The sequence below is a fragment of the Liolophura sinensis genome, chromosome 8 (genome assembly GCF_032854445.1).
Source record: "Liolophura sinensis isolate JHLJ2023 chromosome 8, CUHK_Ljap_v2, whole genome shotgun sequence".
NCBI lineage: Eukaryota > Metazoa > Mollusca > Polyplacophora > Chitonida > Chitonidae > Liolophura > Liolophura sinensis.
The window spans coordinates 1,682,681-1,692,142 of record NC_088302.1 but is presented as its reverse complement, the minus strand read 5'-3'; the positions used below and the strand labels follow the sequence as shown (position 1 = coordinate 1,692,142).

Below are 9,462 nucleotides of genomic sequence, written 5' to 3'. Positions count from 1 at the left end.
CAAACAGAACTACCCATGATAGCTAGATCTGTATATGTGTGTGTAACTTAATGCAAGCTAAATTGGTGGAACTAGCTATCCTCCTCTATAAATCTGCAAAACAATAAAACAGCTAAAAAGTTACAGGTCTAAAGTGCAGTTTACATGAATTAATTGATTCAAAAGTACCGTAACACTAAAGTCAAGAGTGTATCGATCCCGCTCGCTGATATCAAATAAAATAAAATCAAGACTATTTGTCTGATGTTTGTAACAAAAAGCTTTTACCCTGCACTGATTATAACTATAAGATCGAAATACGTGCATACTGACATAAAAATGAAAGAAAAAAAGGATTGCCACACAAATAAACAATGAAGTGTAAATCCATTCATATTTTATGCCTCAAGGTTGTGAATCACACGTATGGGCTAATTTATTTATTCAGTTTTTTTATTTGTTAATTTTATTTATTTCTTATTTCATGTTGTTGGCTTAGCGTATAGTTGGTCTTCAAATTACTTAATCTTCTTGCAGATAGGATAACAGAGTAAAAAAGTTACAGGAAAAAAATAAAACAAAATAAATAAATAAGTCAGTAAGTAAATAAATAAGAAATCTATTAGCCGAAAAGACATTAATCTCAAATGTTTTTTGTGTTTCTCTCTCTCTCTTTTTTCTTTTTATTATTTTTTTTTCTTTTGCATATTAATAACAGATAGTCCGTCGCATCCCTAAACCCTGTGAGCCTTTTCTACCAACCGAACGTCAATAGACAAGAATAGATGAAACTGAATGTCAGACGAGCCGGCGAAGTGACGGCGAGCAGGTCGAGTCGACAAAACGTCATCTCTTTCTACTGACAAATTGATATTTTAGGGGCCACAGTAAACAGGTAAGGAAGTAGGAAAGTGTTGACAGTTCGATTATTCTATCCGTCGTTATTTGCAGAGATGACTTTGAGTTGAGGTTGAGTGTGGGGAGTTTTTGGTTGTTGGTTTTGTCGGTAGCGGGTTTTTGGGCGGACTTGTGAAGGAGTTGTAACTGTGTAAGCGGATACGGGGAGAGCATGTGGCCGATTACCACTGGCGTATGGGGTGATAACTCAGTGCTAGTGCGAAGGCCCACTGTGCCTGCTCAGTCTGCTTGGGTCCGCCCCCCTAAAGCCATGAGTCACATGCTCAGTTCACGCTTACTATACAACAGATGATCCCGTCCCCCCACTTCAGCGTCTATCCCTGCAGCAGAGTGACAAAGCCGTACCCTACTGAAGCGATCAATGCCCACTTCGGATCGCGGATTTACTTCCTTACTTGTATATTGAACAAGGAAGGTGTTTCTGACAGCTTGAGGTAAACATTTCATGTCTGTTTCAAGGCTGGGATGTTAGTAGGTTCTGTGCCATTTTAAGTTCTCTATTCTCGTTTTGTTTCCACAATCATCAGTCAGGGAGGATGACAGATCTTTCTATTTCAGTCTACAACAACAAAGGCATTGTGAGAATACAAATCATGCAGTTGTATTACACTAGTAGTAAGATGGGATCGATGATGCTGGAAGTTGATGCAGGGTGTGTTGCATTGGCACTAAGATGACTTCTGTATGCTACTGTATCAGTACATGTGTACTTCAGTAGTTTTAGAATTATTATGCCATTTATTTATTACAAGGCGAGGTGCCCTCTAGAGTAAAAATTAGTGAAAATCCTATCAGTAACATCATTTTTCTGTGGGATGTAATAAGCTGCTTTAAATGAGTCACTAGTACTTCATTCTCTCTGCTTGTGGCTTTATGAAGACATATATATGTACATTTACCTATAGTGATAGATATGAACCAGTAATGAAAAATTATTTCTCTCAGAAACTGGAACGTTATGAATTAAAATTAAAAAAATAACACTCAAAACAAAAAAAAACATGAATATGTCCTGTCCACTTTATAAGGAGGATGTTCTATCCATTAGACCTATATTCTATCCATTAGGCCTATATTTACCTGATAAATGTTTAAAACATTATTCATATCAGCTAGGCCTGCATAAAGCAAATGGATTCAGCCCTATTTATTTGCACATATTACACATTCAGGAAGCATCCATGCAGATATTGTATTAATAGAACAATGTGCACCCAAGGAATGGGGTGTGTAGAGCAGGTTCTGCTATTCTGTCAATACTGAGGGGCTGCTGTCAGTGTAATCATTGATAATGACTTCCCAGCATATACATGTAGTTAGGATGTATTCATTCTCATCATTGTTGTGGAATGATGATATTATCTTTTGACACATGTATACATGGTACATGTATTATTAAAAGATTCACAGCATTTTGACAGTAAATTATATTTTCAGCTTTTCCAGAGCTAAATTTACCAGAGCTAATGTTTAATTTCATGGATGTATCAGATTTCAAGGCTTGCTGTAGTGACAGAGTTGTAACCTACATTACGTGTAGAAATTTGTTAATAATATGACTCAAACTTCTTCTAGAAACCCACTTTTTGTCACTTTTTTTCACTGTGAACTTCACTGGCTGTATAGGAACCAGGTCAGCCGCATCAAGGCCCTACAGCATGGATCATGCCTGTGATTACTTACATCAAACACGGACATTACCAGAAGGACATATTAAGATATGAAATATTTCTGTACACGTACACATACTACATGATTGTGGAACACAGTCGTTCTGTGGATTTGAAGTCTCTGTACACGTACATGTACATGTACTACATGGTTGTGGAACACAGTCATTCTGTGGATTTGAAGTCTCTGTACACGTACATGTACATGTACTACATGATTGTGGAACACAGTCGTTCTGTGGATTTGAAGTCTCTGTACACGTACATGTACATGTACTACATGGTTGTGGAACACAGTCACTCTGTGGATTTGAAGTCTCTGTACACGTACATGTACTACATGATTGTGGAACGGTCATTCTGTGGATTTGAAGTCTCTGTACACGTACACGTACTACATGATTGTGGAACACAGTCATTCTGTGGATTTGAAGTCTCTGTACACGTACATGTACATGTACCACATAATTGTGGAACAGTCATTCTGTGGATTTGAAGTGTTATGTTGATCTGTCACATCACTGATTTGACATTAGATGTTGCTCATATAATTTTGTCAATATAGTGAAGATCTGGGCTCAGTTTCACAAAAATGTTGTACATGTATAATAATCCCACATCTATAGGACAGTCCTATGGTAATAGTGATGTACAAATGTCTGGTTACATCAACTACAGCTCTTTTTTGAAATTTGGAACATGGAAACAACCTTCCCAAGTTAAATATAGGTCTCTCATTATTGATTCAATGGCACTTTACCACATGTAAATTGATTGTTGAAAGTTTACTTTCTGATAAGCTGGCTTAAGATCCTTGACTAAAATAGTGATGTTGTAAGTACAAAGTTTCACCTGAAATGAACAAACAGAAGGTATTTGACTTGCTGATACATATGGATTAATCTTTTCTTTAACCTAACATGGCGCTGATAGTTCACTCTTGGAGCATGTACTAACTTGTGTTGTGGGTGCAGCTGAAAGATTGCACTATATGGTGTCATTCTGAGCAGAAATTTGCCCAACAAGACAGGCTATACACAGTTCTGCATAACAGTGACCAGATACATATGGGTAACATTTGATAATCTGCATGCAGCGTCACAGCGGTAAAGATACAATCAGCTGGAGGCTGCTACTCAGGCAGGCAGCAGAACTGACTGCAGTCGTACCCTTTAACTGCCATTCTCTCTCCAGTGAAGCCGACTTCCTACCATCAGAACACACAGTCACACCTGATTGAACATTCTAGTATCTGCTCTTGTTGAGCAAAATTCTGATTATTTAGGTTCACACAAAGGTACAAGTAAAACTTGTCAGACAGAGCTATATATAGCTTGAACATGAATTTGTAAGTGACTGTGTTTTTTTTTTTTGTTTGCCTCTTTGTTATAAAAGAAATTATAGCAGATGAATCACTTGTGTTCAAACAACTGTATACATGTATTTTATGTTTTGTGGTGTTTACTGTCTGCTTGTATGTGTGGGAAACTGATGCTTGATCTAATCAAGTTCATTTCCCATCACGCGAATATCCTCTGGCTCAACATCTTGACAAGTACATCTATCTTTACATTAATTTTTTGCAATGTATTTTAAATAATGATAAATCTGCTGATTTGACATTGACCTTGTATGAATTACATTTATACTGTATGCCAGTCATTTTATTCTATGGTTTCCCTGTCAACATGCCAGTCATTTTATTCTGTGAATTCCCCGTCAGCATGCCAGTCATTTTGTTCTGTGATTTCCCTGTCAACATGCCAATCATTTTATTCTGTGATTTCCCTGTCAGCATGCCAGTCATTTTATTCTGTAATTTCCCTGTCAGCATGCCAGTCATTTTATCCTTTGATTTCCCTGCCAACATGCCAGTCATTTTATTCTGTGATTTCTCTGTCAACATGCCAATCATTTTATTCTGTGATTTCCCTGTCAACATGCCGATCATTTTATTCTGTGAGTTCCCTGTCAGCATGCCAGTCATTTTATTCTGTGATTTCCCTGTCAACATGCCAATCATTTTATTCTGTGATTTCCCTGTCAACATGCCAGTCATTTTATTCTGTGATTTCCCTGTCAACATGCCGATTATTTTATTCTGTGAGTTTCTCGCCAACATGCCAGTCATTTTATTCTGTGATTTCCCTGTCAACATGCCAGTAATTTTATTCTGTGATTTCCCTGTCAACATGCCGATCATTTTATTCTGTGAGTTCCCTGTCAGCATGCCAGTCATTTTATTCTGTGATTTCCCTGTCAACATGCCAATCATTTTATTCTGTGAGATCCCTGTCAACATGTCACTTTTAAAATACACTAGCATGTATGTATTTGTGATGCGCATGTACAGCCCTTATGCCTGTGTTTATAACTTGTATGTTATGAATAGCTGTGAAGAATTCAGATGTATGGCCTGGTGACTAGTGTAGGAATTGTTCTTGCAGAGGTTAGCCATGTGACCTGATGACTGGACTACACATAGGAATTGTTCTTCAGGAGATCGGCTGTATGGCCTGATGACCAGACTAGGAATTGTTCTTCAGGACATAAGCTGTATAACCTGATGACTAGACTAAGAATTGTTCATGAGATCAGCTGTATGGCCTGGTGACTAGACTAAGAATTGTTCTTCAGGAGATCGGCTGTATGGCCTGATGACTAGACTAAGAATTGTTCTGCAGGAGATCAGCTGTATAACCTGATGACCAGTCTAGGAATTGTTCTTCAGAACATAAGTTGTATAACCTGATGACCAGACTAGGAATTGTTCTTCAGGAGATCAGCTGTATGGCCTGGTGACTAGACTAGGAATTGTTCTTCAGGAGATCAGCTGTATGGCCTGATGACTAGACTAGGAATTGTTCTTCATGAGATCAGCTGTATGGCCTGGTGACTAGACTAAGAATTGTTCTTCATGAGATCAGCTGTATGGCCTGGTGACTAGACTAAGAATTGTTCTGCAGGAGATCAGCTGTATGGCCTGATGACTAGACTAGGAATTGTTCTTCAGGAGATCAGCTGTATGGCCTGATGACTAGACTAAGAATTGTTCTTCAGGAGATCAGCTGTATGGCCTGGTGACTAAACTAAGAATTGTTCTTCAGGAGATCAGCTGTATGGCCTGATGACTAGACTAGGAATTGTTCTTCAGGAGATCAGCTGTATGGCCTGATGACTAGACTAAGAATTGTTCTGCAGGAGATCAGCTGTATAACCTGATGACCAGTCTAGGAATTGTTCTTCAGAACATAAGTTGTATAACCTGATGACCAGACTAGGAATTGTTCTTCAGGAGATCAGCTGTATGGCCTGATGACCAGACTAGGAATTGTTCTTCAGGAGATCAGCTGTATGGCCTGATGACTAGACTAAGAATTGTTCTTCATGAGATCAGCTGTATGGCCTGGTGACTAGACTAAGAATTGTTCTGCAGGAGATCAGCTGTATGGCCTGATGACTAGACTAGGAATTGTTCTTCAGGAGATCAGCTGTATGGCCTGGTGACTAGACTAAGAATTGTTCTTCAGGAGATCAGCTGTATGGCCTGGTGACTAAACTAAGAATTGTTCTTCAGGAGATCAGCTGTATGGCCTGATGACTAGACTAGGAATTGTTCTTCAGGAGATCAGCTGTATGGCCTGATGACTAGACTAGGAATTGTTCTTCATGAGATCAGCTGTATGGCCTGGTGATGAGATTAGGAATTGTTCTTCAGTTTCTGTGCAGTGTTCAGGCATCTTTCTGTACACATACTGTGGTTATTAGCACACTTACACAGGTCTACATCCTTCTGTACACATATTGTGGTTATTAGCATACTTACACAGGCCTACATGCCTCTGTACACATATTGTGGTTGTTAGCACACTTACACAGGCCTACATGCTTATGTAAAGACACACAAGGATGTTTACCCCAAGACTGCGCATAATAAATGCTGAACATGACAATGAACAGACAAATTGTATGTATTGTGCAGCCACTAATCATTAATGGAGGTGTTGTCATGAAACCCAACCCCATCCATTGTGTCTTCTGCAACTCTGCATGGAGTATAACATTGTTTGTTGTTTTGTGAGAGATCATGTGGTTCTCACTGTGGACTACTTAACTTCATTCCACCTGAAACCAGTTCATGGTTGATGATCATATATAAGACTGATAAGATCTGGCAAATTTGGGCAGATGGTATTAGGTTGATCAAATAATGTCATGTACAGCAACAAGGCAGCAGATCTGAAAAATGGCTGATGGTGTTAGGTTGATCAAATAATGTCCTGTACAGCAACAAGGCAGCAGACCTGAAAAATGGCTGATGGTGTTAGGTTGATCAAATAATGTTATGTACAGCAACAAGGCAGCAGATCTGAAAAATGGCTGATGGTGTTAGGTTGATCAAATAATGTTATGTACAACAACAAGGCAGCAGATCTGAAAAATGGCTGATGGTGTTAGGTTGATCAAATAATGTTATGTACAGCAACAAGGCAGCAGATCTGAAAAATGGCTGATGGTGTTAGGTTGATCAAATAATGTTATGTACAGCAACAAGGCAGCAGATCTGAAAAATGGCTGATGGTGTTAGGTTGATCAAATAATGTTATGTACAGCAACAAGGCAGCAGATCTGAAAAATGGCTGATGGTGTTAGGTTGATCAAATAATGTTATGTACAGCAACAAGGCAGCAGATCTGAAAAATGAATTCAGACATCACAGTATATCTAAGCTAATTAATGCACTTGTAAAAAATACCCTAATCGGAAATCACTAAGTGTGATGCTAATAGAATATCTTTACATCCTTGCTTGAGTGACTTTTAATTTATGGGTAACTGATAACAAAATGTCAGATTATGAAAGATTCATATCCAGGTCTGATGAATTCACATTTTATTGGTGTTAGTATGTAGCTGACTGTGATATCCTCTGTCACAGTATATTGATAACCTGTCAAAGTATATTGATAGTTTGTCACAGTATATTAATAGTCTGTCACAGTACATTGATAGTCTTTCACAGTATATTGTTAGTCTGTCACAGTATTCTGTTTGTCTGTCACAGTATATTGTTTGTCTGTCATAGTATATTGATAATCTGTCACAGTACAGTGATAGTCTTTCACAATATATTGTTAGTCTGTCACAGTATATTGTTCGTCTGTCAGCATATTGTTCGTCTGTCAGCATATTGTTCGTCTGTCATAGTATATTGTTCGTCTGTCATAGTATATTGTTCGTCTGTCATAGTATATTGTTCGTCTGTCAAAGTATATTAATAGTCTGTCACAGTATGTTGATAGTCTTTCACAGTCTATTGTTAGTCTGTCACAGTATATTAATAGTCTGTCACAGTATATTGATAGTCTGTCACTGTGTTATACTCATGCATGTAGATATACATGTACATATACTTAGTAAATGGCCTTATTGATAAATTGGGGCCTCCATGGCCAAGGTGGTTAGCATGCCAGCATGGTGCAGTGATCCAAGATCCTCTCACCAGTGTAGTCACTGTGAGTTCAAATCCAGCTCAAGCTGGCTCTTCAGCCATTCGTGGGAAGGTCTGCCAGTAACATGCGCATTGTCGTGGGTTTTTTCCGAACCCTACCCGGTTTCCTCAAACCATAATGCTGGCTGCTATCACATAAGGGAAATATTCTTAAGTATGGCATAAAACACCAATCAAGTAAATAAAAAAATATTCAAATATTTTTCTTTGGTATAAGGTTAACAGTAACAGAGGACAGAAAGCCCGCTTTGCACTATATCAGGTACAAGTAGCTAAACCTATGTCACTGCCTTAATGTGACTCCCTTATTTGTCCTGTTCAAGTAGCTCATACAGCTGCACATGGGGTCATCTGATTTGTCACAGTTTGTGACTGGGATGAGATGAAAACAAATATACAGTAGAGGTATTTGCAAAAAAAAAAAAATTCTTATTGCCCAACTCCAGTGTTTTACAGAAAAATGAAAGACTGGATACACTGTACACTACATGGAGCTGTGTTTGTGGGTATACATGTATGTGTATCTCTATAGTGAGAATAGCCTGCTGGGAATGTCAAAATCACAACACGTTATCATCTTGATGTGTAAAAAAGATTACGAGAATTTATTGTGGCTAGTGGATTTTTATGCACCACTGAATAAAGAGCCAGTATGTAGGAGTTCTGAGTACACACCTGTACAGTGTACTTCACACACCTGTACAGTGTATTTCACACACCTGTACAGTGTATTTCACACACCTGTACAGTATACTTCACACACCTGTACAGTGTATTTCACACACCTGTACAGTGTATTTCACACACCTGTACAGTGTACTTCACACACCTGTACAGTGTATTTCATACACCTGTACAGTGTACTTCACACACCTGTACAGTGTATTTCACACACCTATACAGTGTATTTCACACACCTGCACAGTATACTTCACACACCTGTACAGTGTATTTCACACACCTGCACAGTATACTTCACACACCTGCACAGTGTACTTCACACACCTGCACAGTATACTTCACACACCTGCACAGTGTATTTCACACACCTGCACAGTATACTTCACACACCTGCACAGTGTACTTTGTACTTCACACACCTGCACAGTGTACTTTGTACTTCACACACCTGCACAGTGTACTTTGTACTTCACACACCTGCACAGTGTACTTTGTACTTCACACACCTGCGCAGTGTACTTTGTACTTCATACACCTGCGCAGTGTACTTTGTACTTCACACACCTGCACAGTGTACTTTGTACTTCACACACCTGCGCAGTGTACTTTGTACTTCACACACCTGCACAGTGTACTTTGTACTTCACACACCTGCACAGTGTACTTTGTACTTCACACACCTGCACAGTGTACTTTGTACTTC

General features: G+C 38.7%; 1 protein-coding gene across 3 annotated transcripts in view; it reads left to right on the top strand.

The window, feature by feature from the left end:
- The first annotated feature begins 755 nt into the window (after nucleotides 1-755).
- Nucleotides 756-9,462, top strand: part of LOC135472220 (coronin-7-like) — a 51,655-nt gene continuing 42,948 nt past the window's right edge. For 2 of the 3 annotated variants that reach the window (XM_064751613.1, XM_064751611.1), the window contains exon 1: nucleotides 756-874. The gene's annotated coding sequence lies outside the window, so the exon portion shown is untranslated. Of the gene's footprint in view, nucleotides 875-1,083; nucleotides 1,332-9,462 lie in introns of those variants that run through there. The other variant, XM_064751612.1, reaches the window with a different exon arrangement.